General features: G+C 34.2%; 1 protein-coding gene and 1 long non-coding RNA gene across 9 annotated transcripts in view; both read left to right on the top strand.

Annotated features, from left to right (window-relative positions):
- LOC124948844 overlaps positions 1-15,702 on the top strand; it is a 434,489-nt gene that overhangs the window by 235,685 nt on the left and 183,102 nt on the right. The gene's annotated exons all lie outside the window — the stretch shown is intronic.
- LOC124948851 overlaps positions 1-15,702 on the top strand; it is a 41,622-nt gene that overhangs the window by 6,889 nt on the left and 19,031 nt on the right. Inside the window, exon 2 of the long non-coding RNA XR_007100869.1 lies at positions 7,509-7,557. This is a non-coding gene — a long non-coding RNA (uncharacterized LOC124948851). The remainder of the gene's footprint in view (positions 1-7,508; positions 7,558-15,702) is intronic.

Genomic DNA, 15,702 nt, shown 5'->3' with positions numbered 1-15,702 from the left:
CAACGTAGACGAGGGTTTTCCTCGCTTGTCTCAAGTAGGGCAGTTTGTCGAAACCCTCGGCGACAACTATCTTCTGAAGAGAGAAACTGGCTTTCTTGATAAGTGGCTTTAGCGAAGCGTAGTTTCTTCCTCTCTTCTTTCTTCCTCTCTTTCTCTCTCTCTCTCTTCATATCTCATCTCTTTGCTTTTGTTCGTGTAAAGAGATGACCTCGCGATGTTCTATCTCATCATCGAGTTAGCTTCTTTTCGAGTCAGTTTTTATTGAGTCAGATGTACGTGGCTTTGTACCTATCATCACTCTCTCTCTCTCTCTCTCTCTCACTCTCTCTCTCTCTCTCTCTCTCTCTCTCTCCCTCTTTCTTCCATTTTTGGTACCTTATTCTTTCTTTCTTTTTTTTTTTCTTTTTCTTTTACTTTTTCTTTTTCTTTTTTTTCTTTCTTTTTCCTCCCTTTTTACTTTCCTTTCCCTTTAGTGTGATCCTAAACTACAAAGCCAGAAGACACTGGCCACTAAGATCCTTTTATTGGAGACAGCGAAAAGGTAAGTACGTTCGGTTCAAGTCAAAGAGTTTATTTTATCCCAAACTCGTAATGAGATTGTAAGAACAAAAAGGATGAAAAGTTATATATATATATATATATATATATATATATATATATATATATATGTGTATGTACATTAAAAAAAAAAAAGAAGTGATCGGAGTAACATCGATAATCGTGTATATATAATTATATAAATATAATAAAGTAGTAATAATACATAAAATAATAAATAAAAAAGTCAGTGCTTTGGAACGATATCCTCAATTCTATAAAAGAATTTACGAGACTTAAAAGATTCTTCATTTCTGGTTAATTGGGTCATGTATTAATTCCCCTTTGAGGTTTTATGAAGGCCAAAATTTATGTTCGCCAGTCGGAACATACTTAACTGATCGTTGGCCGTAGAAACGCCGTAACGAAAAGAAGAGCACGAAGAGTTCGTGGTGTATCGTCGAGGGAAGAAAGGGCGACATATACAGGATTACTAGGACTTAACAACGAAACTGAACGTTCGAATTCGATATCCTTTGTCTGTGTGTGTTCTTTTCCTTTTTTTTCCCCTTTTTTTCTTCTTCAAATTATGGCGATAATCGAGAAAAATTGATGTTTTTATTTTTATCTATACTCACACAGCTCGCTGCTACCTAATTTCTTTTTTCCTTTTTTTTTTCGAGTATTTTAAAAAATTTTTTTTCTTTTTTATCTTAGTTTTCTACAATTTTGCATTTCCTCCGTATCATAAAGTGGAATTAATGTTCAATCTCATTAGTGTAAAAGACATGAATTTATATTTCAATGCAAAAGTATATTCGATAATACATTCTCTTATAACAATTATATTAAATACCTTTTACGTTTGATCAAATCGTTTATTTTATATCTAAGAACATTTTTCATACATTTAATATTCGCCCACCATTCGGACTCGCCTAAATATTTAAATTTCGTATTGAAATAAACAATCGATTTGTAACGTAAATATTAAATGATAGCTTCCTTTACTAATTATGATCGTAATATACATGAAATGTAAACGGTTTATTGTATGTAAAACGAATAACGATATCTGCAGCTAATACAGTGAGTGGAAGAAGGATGTGAAAGAGGAGGAAAAAAGATAGTTACAGAGAGAGAGAGAGAGAGAGAGAGTGAGAGAGAGAGAGAGAATAGGGTAAGAGACGGGGAGGACCTCGCACAAATAGAACGCACGCGTGCATTGGGTGACACTTTGACGTTCTATTTGTTTCTGGTCGTCCAGAACGGCAGCTTGCTCCCGACGGTTAATTAATAATAAGCGCTTAATTAAGCGAATGGCCGAGCACGCTTTTGTTGATTGCATTTCGCGATAGAAATATATTTCTGTTGCACGCAAAAGCCTATTAGCAGACGAAGTAGCGGTAGAGAGGGAGAGGATGGGAGGGGAAGGACAGGTTGGGTGGTGGATAGGGGAGGGGTGAGAGAAGGGGGTTTTCCCGTTCGAGCTTTCGAATCTAGCCTCTACGACCCACCATTTCCTGCACGCTTGCTTGTGTCATCATCCCTCCTACCGTTGCTTTATTCCACAGGACGGATTCTGGTTAATTATTCACGAAATAATATTTGCCGAATGCTGAACAACCGTACCACACCACACCATACCATACCGTACCATACCATACCATACTATACCATATCATACCATACCATACTATACCATACCATACCAACTATACCATACCATACCATACCATACCATACCATACCATACTATACCATCGTCGGTAATAACTTTATAGATTATGAACGATGTACCAAAGCTTTTATTTCTTTTGTTTATTTATTTTTTTTTTTACCTTTTTTTTTTGAAAGAGAGCTTTGACCAGATTTCAAAAGTCCATTTTTATGATTTATAAAGTTTAATAAATTTCGAAGTTATAATCGATAACGCCCAATCGTAATGTCATTTATATTCGATATTTCGAATTTTGTCGATCGTAAAAATATTTTATTTTTTGATAACCTCTCGGCGATTTGTTTTTCGGAGGGGAGAATGAGATAATTACGCATGCGATTTAAATTATTTAAAAGATTATGGAATATCTGGCTTTAATATTTTGTACTATATGAGTAATATACTGCGAGTATTTATAAAATAAAAAAGAAAATATTTTTGTATTTTACAATGTTGTTTGTTTCTAGTTCTGTTCTTTTTTGTCTGTTTCAAAGATATGTTCTTTTGAAATTTAATTCAATGCTCATTATTTTATTAAATACCTGCTATAACAAGAAGAAGTGTAAAAAAAAATGAACTGTTTCCGTCAGCCATATGATAAGTTTCAAGAAATTATGCAGGTCAACGTACTTCCAAAGAAGATAATATAGATCAATGTCCCAACGTCTATTATTAATTATATAGATTATTCGAATATCTACGGAATTAAGAATCCTAGAAATGTCTAACATATTGATTATTATTAATTAACTATTTTTTTTTCTTCTTTTTTTACATAATTATCACAAGCAATTTTTTTTTTACAAATATAGTTTCAACTAATCCGTAGATACACTTTACGTGTATGTACGTTTCTAACAAATTTCTTATCAACTAATTATTCTATTTTAAATTAAAAAATTATTCTAATCTATTTATATTTGCATACTTATGTAGATTTAATAATTTGTTAGGAAAAGAAACAAAAAAAAAAAAAAATAAAGATTTATTACGTCTTTCCTTCTAATAAATTATTGCATATTATTATTATTACTATTATTATTTTTATTATTATCACTTTTAGGATAAACATAATTACGTCTATTATGAAATAATGATCGAAGAATAATATTTATTATAGACAGGATAATTTATGTAATTTGTATTCAAACGAGTGTGTTTATCGTATCTATAAAATGTCTGCTGGCATGAACGTCATCTATATCGTCGACGAATATCTGATAATGCTCGGCATACATGTACTGTCCATCAAATGTTCTCTGCATGAATGTTCGAGATCTAACTTTCTACGGTTAAGATACGCTATCCCTTTATATAAATAGCTCGTTGATATCGCACGTCACGCGAGCAAAACTTTCTGAAGTCGCATTAGAAAAACTTCGTTCAACTGTTTGCAAGAATGCAAGAGTATGATATTAAAGATCAATCTCTCCTCTCTCTCTTTCTGTCTCTCTTTTTATGTTTCTTTTTATCTATATAACGATAATTAAGTATATATTTTACGAATGTTGTTAACACATAATTGGTATTAATGTCATTAATTAATCATTTATTTTTTTTTTTGTCAAAGTTATTATTAAATTGAATAATATGATAAATAAATAAATAAATGAATAATATAAATATTAAATAAATATTTTGAATTAATTAATATCTATATATAAAAAAAAAAATCAATAGATCGTACGTATCTGTGATGTTATAGATAAAATTTATGATATCATTAAGTTTGTGTAATTTGATTTATATATCATTTTATTATATAAAAAAAAAAAAATTTGTCTATTCTTTAATGATCAAAAAGAGACAAGAGACTCGTAACTTATTCTTTATTTTATTTAAGAGATCTTAAAAATGAATAATAGATCGATGTTAATCTATATAGACATTATTACAGTTGAAATTTAATTATCTTTATGATCATGATTTATTTGAGATGCAAAAAAAAAATGGAAGAGAGCAAAAAAAGAAAAGAAGAAAAGAAAACAAAACGACGATTGATATTCGTACGATTTATATAACAAGTATCGTGCGGCTAATTGAATTATAGGAATTAGAGAGTAGGTGATTTGGTAGGGAACGTAGAAGATTAATGAAACGAACTCCCTAACGATGAAGCTCGTTCAATCTGTCGAGATCTCTCCGCTTCTATCACCTTCTAAATTTCATTATCGTGAGGCTCTCTCGATTTGTTTTCTGTTGGTAACGACGACAACGACGACGACGACGACGACGACGACGACGACGACGACGACGACGACGACGACGACGACGACGACGACGACGACGACGACGACGACGACGACGACGACGACGACGACGACGACGACGACGACGACCACGACGACGACAACGATGATGACGATGTCTCTCTCGAGGGCGACGACGTCTCCTTCGAGGGCGACGATTAACTAACAAAATCGAGCAATACTAACGTACATATATACATATGTACTACATATAATAGATACTTAAGTATATAATACGTAGATACCAATCAACATCGAGTTTACGTTTAATTTCATTCTTATCTTTCATTCATATTCTATTCATTTCAATTCGATAAGATCTTATTTCTGCAAGACTATTCGAATATTATTATCATTATTATTATCATCATTACTATTATCATTATCATCATCATCATCATCATTATCATCATCATCATCATTATCATCCATGTAAATAATTTAAATGCGTCCGATCGATCTCCTCGTTTATTCGTCTCCATTCGCAATCATAATAACGTCTATCTAACCGGAAAAATAAACAGCGGGATATACCTAAAGCTGAAGGTTAACGATACGAAGGACTTCGTTGTTACACGTGCAGCCATTTGTGTATCTACTCCGATATGTATCGGACGATTAAGGTCCAGTATCGAGCTTCCTTCCTGCATGGTAAAAGAGAAAGAGAGAAAGAGAGATGGAGAGAAAGAAAGAAAGAAAGAAAGAAAGAAAGAAAGAAAGAGAGATAGAGAGAAAGGAAGAGAGAGGGTTATTCGTAATCGAAGTAGAGAGTGTCGTGAGTAAGAACGTGCTCGCGAGCACTCTCGGTTGCGTGATAATTAATAAACAAACTCATAGATATGCGATAGCCAAGCCAGGAGGCCACCACGGGAGCCGTCCACAGAGATTTATGAGCGGACCGTTAGCTTATCAGCGATTAGAAACGCGAAATGCTCGCTCCCGCGAGCCACTACGAGTTTGATCGTTATTTTTCTTCCATTTCTTTCTTTTTCCTTATTATTTTAACTTTTTTTTTTTTTGTATTCTATGTTTCCTATTTTCTTTTATTTCTTTTCGACTCTTTTTACATACGAAACATTTTTCTCGAATTTTACGAAGGAACGATGATACTCCTAAAGATTTTCGAAATGTTTTCTCTCTCTCTCTCTTTCTCTTTCTATCTTTCTATCTTTCTTTCTTTCTCATGTGGTATGAGTAAAAGAACGTACGACAAGGACAACCTTCGATGGTGTGGCTACGGAAGCTCTAGCGGTAAAAGTCTAGTTGCCTCCGACAAAAACAAGCGTGAGTTACGAGCGAAGGGTGCGTTCGCCCATTTTCCCTCACTTTCGAGACTACGTTCCTTCTTTCTCTCTCTTTCTTTCTTTCTACCTCTTTCTCTCTCTCTCTCTCTCTCTCTCTTTCTCTTCTCTCCCTCTTCCTCTTTCTGTCTTTCACCTTTACTCTTCTCTCACGAGAAAGTGGATAATTTAAGCGATACATTTGAATTTCCCGCTATTACCCATCCTCCGAATCCACATTCTTTTCTCTCTCTTTCTCTCTCTCTCTCTCTCTCTCTCTCTTTCTCTCTCTAATATTCCTCTTTTCTTTTATCTATCTCTTTTCTAGCCAACAGGGATTTCCATTAGCTAATTACCCCAACGACGAGTAAACTCTCCGGTAATTTTTTTTGTTTCTTTTTTTCTGTTATTTTTTTCCCTTTTTTTTTCTTTCACCTTATCCTTCTTCTTCTATCTTCCTTCGATCTTTTCAATATTCAAACATTTTTTTCTCTCTATTTTTTCTTTCCTTTTGTTTTTTTTTTGTCTTTTTTTATACACGTAAAGTGCGAACGGGGTGTGTATGCTAGATAATAGGTATTAATAGACTCAATTTTCTTATTACGTTACTTTAGATTAAATTCTTTTAATGCATAATCTTTTTTCTTTTAATTTGTTTCGTAAGGGAAAAAATGTACAAACAATTAAATTAACATTAAAGAAAAAATTAAAATTATATTGAAAGTATAACAAAATTATATTGAATTTATGTCGCGCATTTCTATCGTCGTTACATGCATCTTAGAATTTAACAGATAATAATACTACTAAGATTATTATTTTTAATGAATTTAATGATCATAGATAGATGAATGAAAAAAGAAAAAAACATTTAGATAGAAAATGTTGATTCGCGTTATAAAAAAAATTCGTTAAATTAAATAAAAATAAATAATATCTTCGATTAAGTACACGAACGAATCTCGGTCGATCGTTTGAAATAATCTTTCAAGTTCTTTATGTACTAAACGCACCTTTGGATTATCTTCATGACGAATATATGTACGTTCAACGATCTAAATTACATCGCATAAGCGAGCCAAGGCGAAGCACATGTACGACAGGATCGCGAGTTCGCGTAATTTCAGTCCGGATGGACGTTACGAAATTTCCATTTCTTATCTCTCTCCGTCTCTCTCTTTCTCTCTCTTTCTCCCTCTCTTTCTTTTTCTTTTTCTCTCATTCAGCTTCTCTTTTTCTCTCAGGCTACGGATCCGCGTTCTAATACCACGCTCATATTTCTTTAAGTATCGCGTGCATGCGAATCTAAGCGGCCTCGAGAATGGGACTCGCATGCACGTCGAACATTTTTATCATTCAAAAGCACACTGACCGGTGCAGGCAATTAGTAATGATTGAATAGTTACGTGCTATTCTGAACGAATAAGATCTCGAAATAGAATTTTCTTTCTCTTTATATTTTTTTTTTTTTTAGAGAATATAATTCTTCTTTTACTCAGTAATTTGATAATTATAATAATATTAATACTATGGTCATAATAATATCATTATTATAATAATAAGTAATAATACTTTTATAATAATACTATAATATTTTTTTATAATAATACTAAAAGAGAGAATTGCATTATATGACAAACTTAAAATAAGCCATTCGTATTTTATTGCAGTGCCATCACGATATTTTAAATATTGATCTTTCTTTCGTCTTTTTTGTTTCAGGTAATAACTATAACTAATTATCGACATTCGATCGTTCTGACAAATAGAGGTAAACGATTATGAATTATTATTATTATTTAGACTGTTATTCGTTTTTTTGCTTTACAATTTCTGGTTACAAATTCATAAGTCGAATGTAGTATGAAAAATAGAGGACGCATGGGTTACGTCGTCAATCGTCTGGAAAAAGGGAAATGATAAAATATGGAGGTATAAAAGGGGTGTCGTTGTACGCGTTGAAGCTAAGTAGGTAATGTAATGGCGTTCGGTTAACGTGAGAGCGTTCGAAGAACCGAGGATCATTCTAAGAAGTAGAAGGGGTGGCGAACTCTCACCCGCCAACGGAATTTCAGCTATTTCCTACGGATTGTCTCTTGGGGAGGGCGTATTTTTCAAGAGGGGTGAATTCGTCGGTCGATCGGTCGGTCGGTCGGTCGGTCGGTCGGTCGGTCGGTCGGTATAGGAACGCCCGACGAATCCCACGATCTCTTTCTCCACCCCGCCTAATCTTATTTGCAATATATTTCCTCGGTGATAGCTCTCAGTGACTTCGAGCAGTAGGAGCCCTGGATTCGTTAGGCTTGAATCTTCTTTTACTATGATAAAAAGAAAGAGAAGAAAGGGAAAAGAAAAAAAAAATGAAATCTTTCTCGATTAAAAACCAAATTGTTGGATAAATAAATTGCATTCTGAAATAGAGAAAAAAGAAAAGAAAAATCAAAATGTAATAATTCAATTAAAAATAAAACGAATAGCTTTATATGCGATGCACATTAAAAAAAAAAAATTAATAATAATAGAAAGGGAAAAAAATGTATTTCAAGAATAAACTCAATTCAAAGAAATCTTTTATAATTTTCGTAGCAATGTTGCTTTTGATTGTTTGATTAAAAAAAAAAAAAAAAAAAAAAAAAAAAAAAAAAAAAAAAAAAAACATTAAAAAAAATGTCGAGTTGTATTGAACGTCAATTTAAATGTCTTGGAATTGTTTGATATTTTTTTGGAAAGTATTAACGTGGTTTAAAGAAGGAAAAAAGATAGAAAGAAAATTATTTTCATATATTTTCAATAATTACGTGGTCCTGAACTAAAGTTTCGGTTGACTTACTGTTCAAGTTCTACTCGAGAATGATTAATTTATCCTCGTGATATTTCTCTTTCTCATCTTCCTTTTCCTTTGCCGCGGTTGCGAGCTAAAGTTTTTGGTGACTCGTGGCCATGTTGATTCCTACATTGGACCTTTATACATACCACGTCTTTCATTTCCGTTTACGGAGGTTTAATTATCGGTAGTAAATCAAGAAGCGAGAGCGAAAAGGAACCACTGTGTTCAGAAGTAAGGTTGTAGAGAAGTGTTGATAGTGGTACTGAAAGGAGGTGGGGGAGGTTAGGGTATATCGATAAATTTCGGTCAAGTACTTCGCGCCGGAAAAGACGAACGAAATCGCAGAGATTCGAGAAAATTAACTTCTTTTGCCGTCACGAAGTTTTTCTTCAAAAGAGGAAAGAGGAGGAGGATGAGGAAAAGAGAGAGAAGGGGTGATATTGATGTCCTACGTATACGTCGTTCGATTATCTATAGAATATAATTCAAGGATTATTTGCGATAGTCATTGTTATTCTCGTGGTATTGACATATCTCATGAGAAATTTTCTTTTCTTTATTTTTTCCTTGTTTTCATTTTATAAATATGATATAAATGTCGACAGTAGAAGACAGTCGATACGAAAATTTAAACGAAAGTCGATAATATCTATCGTTTATAAATATCATATGGAAGTGGAAATACTTTATAAATAGGCGGGTAAACTTTTAACTTTTAATATCGAGAATGAATTTAAGGAGGTTCGAAAAAGTTTGATAAAAATATCAAGGACTTCCTTTAAATACTACTCCATGGAACTCCTTCCGTAAGGAAAGTTTTGACACCTCGGACGAACGGTTTGTAAAAAGTTCGATGACTTTCCAGAGAGAAGGAAATAGCTGTGAACGAAAGAAAAATCGTTTGACTTTCGTTGACGCTATCTCGATTAAAAAAATTTTTAAGTCTTCGACTCATAAGTAAACTTTTTCTTCTTCTTTTAATATATAATATATAATACCTTATAATATATTATAACGAAAGTAAACCAAGATTTTTTTCCTTTTCTTTTTTTCTTCTATTTTTTTCTTTACTTTTTTTTTTTTTTTTTTTTCTTTTGTACCAGTAAAAAAGAAAAAAATAGACGTGAGTACATATAAACCGGAGAAGGGTAAGGGACGCGATAACTGAAACTTGTAACTTTAAATTCGTTGACATGCCCGATAAAATGTACGGAGTTGTCTTCGTCGTCGTCGTCGTCGTCGTCGTCGTCGTCGTCGTCGTCGTCGTCGTCGTCGTCGTCGTTGTCATTGTCGTCGTCGTCGTCGTCGTCGTCGTCGTCACATGGATCACGTTTCGTCAAGAACATTATCGATTCTCGAAACGAAAGATTCCGTGTAAACGAGAGGTGCTCGAGTTAAATTCCGTGCCAAAAATCCGTCAATCCTCGTCATCGATTCTCTTCGTACGTTCGCATAGTTACGTCACGTTTCCTTTTTTCGTATACACTATCATCATTGATAAGCTCCATCATTTACATATACGCGTTTAAAACGCGTGTAAAATGTTATTTCGTATGACATCAATTTAATTTAATTTCATCCGTAATTATGAAAATATTGAATCAAGTTTAGACAACTTCGTGAATATCATATTTATCATTTATGTTGTTTTACAAAATTTAATATACGCAATGTGAAATAATTGTTAAAGTTTAAACGAAGGGATGTAAACCTGTTATAATAGTTATACGATCGTTATCTATCGTATAATAAACGATTAAAATAAAATCCAAGAATGAATCTTGTTACTTGAAAATTAACAACTAACGAAATATTGGAATGATATATTGGGAAGTGAATTAAGCGATCGATATTTTGCAAAATTAATACGAAAGAATAAGATCGGATAAGATCGTAGGAAACCTTTGAATAATCGAGTTACCATAGAATTAAAAATGAATAAAATCAAGGAAAAGGATGGTAATAATTCCCAGTCGTTCGTCTCGTTTTAAGATTTCCGAGATTTATTCGATAATTTAAAAGAAAAAAGGTAGAGATAAAGAAAGAGAGAAAGAGAGAGAAGGACAATGATCTTAAAGATAAAGACGTTGAAATAATGACGAGGCGTATACCTCGAAGTCAAGTGAAATACACGAGAGGTTAATATCACGAATGTCAGAGGTTGGAGTATTTGAAGGAGTCAGAGAGAGAGAAAGAAAGAGAGATAGATAGAGAAAGAAAGAGAAGGAAAGAGAGAGAAGGAGACCCTTGGCCCTTGTTGGCAAGACGGTAAGAAAGGAAAAAGAAGTGCCAGCCAAGAAGAAGAGAAGGAAAGGAATGAAAAGAAAAGAACTCCCACGGAATGATTCGTAACGAGAAGAAAGAGAAAGGGCCAAAGTCGGTGCTGGTCAACGTGTAACTATCTTCTTTCTGTCTCTCTCTCTCTCTCTCTCTCTCTCTCTTTCTCTCTTTCTCTTTCTGTTGAAATTCCAAAGTGAATAAGAAGGGACGAGAAAGGGACGAGAAAGAAGAGTATAGAAGAGTAGTAGAAGAGATATAGAACTATAACTGAACTGGAAAAAGTTCAACGTTTGTCTTGTTCGTCTTGTGTAATATCGATCGATCTTTCTCTCTCTCTCTCTCTCTCTCTCTCTGTCTCTCTCTCTCTCTCTTTTTCTTTCTCTTTCTCTCTCTTTCTTTCTTTCTTTTTTCTGAACCAGGAACAAGCTCGTAAAGTACCACGTTGGTATTCGATCGGACTATCGGAAAAGCCTTTCCTTCGAGTGCCCTTCGCCAGATGGACAGCAACGACAGAGTGAGCGCGATAACGAAGGCACTCGCTTTTCCCTCGAGTGACACTTGTATCGTCTCTCTTCACTCGAAACCTCACTCTCACTCTCTCTGTCTCTCTTTCTCTATCTCTATCTCTATCTCTATCTCTATCTCTCTTTATCTCTAGTTCTATCGATTTCTCTTAGTACTCCATCTTCGAAATTCAATTCGTCAATTTACGCGTGTTGACGATTACTTCGATAACAAGTTCGTTTATGAGAGATATACAGGGTGTCCTATTTAAATAAATTCATGCATGTGTTTATATATATATATGCGATTATCGAATACGAGAATAATCTCGAATAATCTATCCTGAATATCTTCGTTGAATTAAAATCTAATACACAATAGTCCCGATCTAATTAAAATGAAAATCCCTTTCACCCATCCATCGTCAAGCCAAATCTAGCTATGAAACTACTTTTAGCCAAAAACAGACCGCGCTTCTAAAGTTTCAGATACTTTCTGCCAAGGACAAGTTTTCCTCGTCTTCGAGGAGATAAGCCTAAAGACAATAGGGTGGCAGTAGGAAATGACAGTGCGGAAGACTCGAAGATCTAACCCAGATTAAGGGTCGTGAATCCCCCCTTTACCTGCTGGTTCCCTTACTTCCCAGGCCCTTTTTACCCCCTCTACTCCTTTTCCCTTCGCTCTTCTATTCTATCCATCTCTATTCCTCCCTCCCTCCCTCTCTCTCTCTCTCTCTCTCTCTCTCTCTTACGTCTCTCTTCACGTCGTTTTATAAACTTGCTGAATCCCCCACTAGCGAAAGTACCTCCTTGAGTTCTCGCTCGAAACACTTGCCGAGCTACATGGATAAGGAAAGAAATAAAAAGGTTTGGTAGGGGAAGGAGAAGAAGATCCTTTTTCATCCTTCTCTCTCTCTCTCTCTTTCTCTCTTTTTTTTTCTATCTCTTTCTCTTTCTCTCAGACTGTACCTAAATCCCTCTGGTGGCACCCGTAGGCACGACGTCTCTCTTCGAGAGAAAGTACAGAGCAACGTTTCTCTCGTTTCCTTCTTCAAGACTATACTCGATCGTTTCTCTAATATCGCATAATTTATCGTATCGGTCCAAAGGAAAACGACCTTTCGCGAATTTATGATCGTCTGGTGGATGACGTTACTACTACTACTACTATTACTACTACTACTTCCACCACTATTACTACTAGTACTATTACTACTACTATTACTATTACTACTACTACTATCTATTACTTTCTTGTATATCTATATTATATTGCCAGGCACTGGAGTACGGTCATCGTCGGCTGTTTCGTCTCGTGAACGAGCTCGAGACGAGACTCGAAATTATTACTTAAAGCAGAGACACTCTTGTATAGTATAACAGCCAGACGTTTTCGTTTGAAACGAATTTTAAAATAAATATTTCACTTGTTCTACAATCTAAACGTTTATTATATAAATAAAATATACATACGTATGTATATATATATATATATATATATATATATATATATATAAAATAAAATATTTAAATAATAAAAGATAAATATATGATGTTGACTAATAATAATGAGAGAGACTTTTATTGAAAATCTTTATCTCTATTATCATTTTAACATTGTATATCACTTTATATACATACGTAAGTATAATGAGCAAATGTTAGTTAATTCATTCGAAAATTTTTTATTAATACGATTGAAAGGAGAGTATTCGTTGTTGTCAATGGAGATCCTCCATTTTATTCCTAATAATTTATCGCTAACTGTGGTGAAACGATGCGTTAATCTACGAGCAGCAAAGCCAATCTTGGATCTATGCAAATACAATTACCACCTCTCACCACCCTTTTGCTATTGAGCCTCGGTTCGTAGTCCTCTCGGCTCGGAGATCGGTCGGTTCTTATCAGGTCGTTCCTCAGAGTATCCTGCAAACGAGGCAGGATCATCCCAGGGACTATGTTAATGCATTGGGGAGAGCCTTATCCCGCAGGATTAGTTGGCCTCGCGAACCGTCCCTTTTTTCTTCTTACCTTTTATTTTCTTTCTTCTTTTCTCTCTCTCTCTCTCTCTCTCTCTCTCTCTCTCTATCTATCTATCTATCTCTCTCTCTTTATGCGAGGGCTCGCGTATACATTTAAGCGAATCTATCCGATCGAAGCTATCCGCAAGATCGTTAAAAACTTTCCCTCGACTAACCAACCACCCTTCTTATCGTTATTTTGACGTAACAGTCGAAAATTCTTAAGTCGTGCCGATAATCGATATATTAATCGGATTATCTCCTTCGTTCTATCGGAAATTTTTTATTAACACCGTTAATCGTTCGATTGGATGTAATTTTCTTTATTACGTATATGTATTATTTAATTTCGTTTAAAATTATCGATTATAATTCATCTTTTTTCTCTCTCTCTTTTTTCTTTTTTTTTTTTTTTTTTTATCGTCGAATAAATAAATATAATTTATTCTTCGGTTAATTAATTAATGTAAACAGCCGTAATTTTATCCTGATAAAATCTCTTTAATTATATCGTTTATCGTAACAAATTTTAATGATATATAATTTATTGCAATTAAAATTCGAACTTGTAATGATTCATTTACATTCGTAGATAAATCCAAATTTTTGGCATTAGATTAGTTACATTAAATGTTTTTTAATATAAAAGAAAATCTATCCGCTCGATATATTTTGTTCCTTCCCTTTTTTTCTTTTTCCCTTTATTCTTCCTCTTGAAATAATAACGAATTCGATTAGTAATTTAGTCCTTGATCATTAACTGAAAGAGAGACTGTAAATCATATCGTGAATTTAAAATGACGTGTACACGAAGAAGAACTAGAGTTAGAATCGTGCCTGTGTGATTTTTGTAGCTTGTAAGAAACGTAGAACAATAGAATCGAGGATTATATTGTGCCGTGAATAGCTTCTTGCAAATCGTTAGTCTGACAAGGAGAACGACAACGTTTAGAGGTAACGTGCTCTAGACTACCGACCAACCAACCAGTCCAAGTCGCGCTTTCTATTCTCAACTCGGTCATAAGCAAGAAAGGAGTCGGTCTGTACAATATCATCATAGCCTTGATGCAGGATTATGAAGGTAAGTTCGAGGCATAGACCGACGTCGTTAAACGTTTTGCTCGGTAACGTTAACAGGGTCTCTTTGCGAAAGAGAGTCGAGTTAAGTCGATGAGGTTTGCGAATCGGGGATTAAACTTCCTTTCTTTAACGCAATCTTTCCTTGTTTTCATCGACCTTATATGCCATAAAGAAATTTTCAAGCGGATAAGCCAACAAGAGTACAAGAGTACAAAAAGGGTATCGCGTTTTGCGAAAAATCTCAAATGCCGGAATATGTTTTATGTTTGGCCTTCATCCTTCTCTTTGTCTTCTTCTTTGTTGTAAAGATTCTTTATTTTTCTTTTTCCTTTGCTTGCTTTTTCTTTTGTTTTTTTCTTTTTATCTTTCTTTATAACTTCTATCGAATTTTATGCGATTCAATGTGATGGAAAAAAATATTTATTACGAATTTAATGGAAAAGATGGGAGATGGTGGTAGAGGAGAGGGGTGGGGGGTTGGAAGGGACCCTGTACAAGTATTCGTGAAAATCGTGTCCGACTCATGCGTGACACTAACTACTGCGACAATCAAGAGGATATATATATATATGTACTTTTTCGTTCGAAAGAAATTAATAAGGAAAGGAATATTTGAAAAAACGTAAAATATTTTTCTTTCATCGATCCTAGTTGCAAGTATATACTAGAAAACATCTATTTGCCTGTCTATTCCTTCGTTTCAAATCGATATGCAAATGAACGATATACATGGACATGTAAAATGCGGAATGGCTACATTCTTGGCAGATTCCTTCTCGAAATTGCCGTAAAATATTCTGATACAGTTGCAGCAGATACGTTAGGTATTTCATCGATTCTTACATTTGTCCTCTCAGAATATACGTAGTACCTACCTGTGAGGAATTTGAAAAACGTGATACAAAAGGTACGATCGTAGAAAAGTTAGAAAATAATGGTTGCGTTAGATAGATAGATAAATAGATAAAGAAAGAGAGGTAAAATTTCAATGGAATAATTCAAATAGAAAGAAAAAAAAATAATGAAGAGTCTCTTGTAGTTACTTGAGCAACGTTATCTCTTTTACTTTCTTTTTCGTCCTTTTTATCTTTTTTTCTTTTTTTGTCATAGTAGAAACCGCGAGAAAAGTAGTCGGAGTTGTTGATTTTCCACGAAAGCAGGATGTTTTCGCAAAGCTCGCAGACTGCTCGAGAACGTCGTAAGGT

Source organism: Vespa velutina, chromosome 4 (assembly GCF_912470025.1).
Source record: "Vespa velutina chromosome 4, iVesVel2.1, whole genome shotgun sequence".
NCBI classification, from domain to species: Eukaryota; Metazoa; Arthropoda; class Insecta; order Hymenoptera; family Vespidae; genus Vespa; species Vespa velutina.
This window is presented reverse-complemented; position numbering and strand designations above follow the sequence as displayed.